Raw genomic sequence first — 1072 nt, 5'->3', positions numbered from 1 at the left:
CCCACCAGGTGTGTCTGTCTGCACCTGCTCCTGCCTCAGCACCTGCATTAACCCCCAGAGGTGATCTCATAGCTGCACTGGCCTCCGTGGGAACAGGGCATCACCACTCCGCCCTCTCACTGTCATCTCACAGGTGCCCACCCTCAGCACCCAGAACACCCAGACACTCTCCAAAGGACGTGAGCGCATCAGAGGGGATGTGTGCACATCCTGTGGGGGTGTTAGGCATGTCGGGTTGATGGAAGTGCAGTAGAGAGGCGGGGAGAACTTGTGCACGCCTTGGTTTGCAAGTGTTGCAGGCGTGGGAGGGTGAGAGTGTGCTGGGGGATGTTCGCATGCCAGGGGGGGATGTGCACACCAGAGGCCTCTGGCTTTGCAGATCCACAAACCCCCATGGTGCGGCCAGGAGGACGTCAGTCTGGCCTGCCACGGTGGCTGTCCCTGCGATCCTGCACCTTCTGGGCCAGGAGGCAGGTCTTGCCAGCCACTCCTGGACACTGATGGCCTACAGGCGCTACTTCAGCTCAGCCTGCAGGCTCCGCTTGGCGCGCTCACAGCTGTCACCACCGCCATGTGGGGAGTACAGGTCGCCCTCCGCCGGCCTGTCCAGATGCTCACCTGCCCAGAGTGACTGGGGCTGGGCGGAAGCCAGGCGTCCTGCCCTGCCCAACCCTGGCCGATCCGCCCCTGTGCGAGCTGCTGCCCTGCTGGGAAGGGTCACGGATCCGGGTCCTGGGACCACCGACAGCCTCAAGCTCTGCCCCCCGCCCGGCAGCATCACAGATCCGTGTCTTGGTCCCGTGGACAGCCTCAAGCACTGCCCCCCGGCCAGCAGGGTCACAGATCCAGTCCAGGGACAGCAGACATCCTCCTGCGGTGCCCTCCGCACGTCAGGTCACAGATCCGGGTCCCAGACCGCAGACAGCCTTGCCTGCTGCCGCCGGCCTTAAGTATGCAAATTAACTGCCATCTTGTTGCTTTATGGTGGGGGTCCCCAGTGGGGTGCCTGGCCAGCGATGAGGGGAGGATGATAGCTGTTTGCAGCTGGTCACACCCCCTTCAGGGTAGGGGT

Source organism: Myotis brandtii, unplaced genomic scaffold, assembly GCF_000412655.1.
Source record: "Myotis brandtii unplaced genomic scaffold, ASM41265v1 scaffold588, whole genome shotgun sequence".
Classification (NCBI taxonomy): Eukaryota; Metazoa; Chordata; class Mammalia; order Chiroptera; family Vespertilionidae; genus Myotis; species Myotis brandtii.
The sequence above is the reverse complement of the archived record's forward strand: the minus strand, read 5'-3'. Positions refer to the sequence as shown.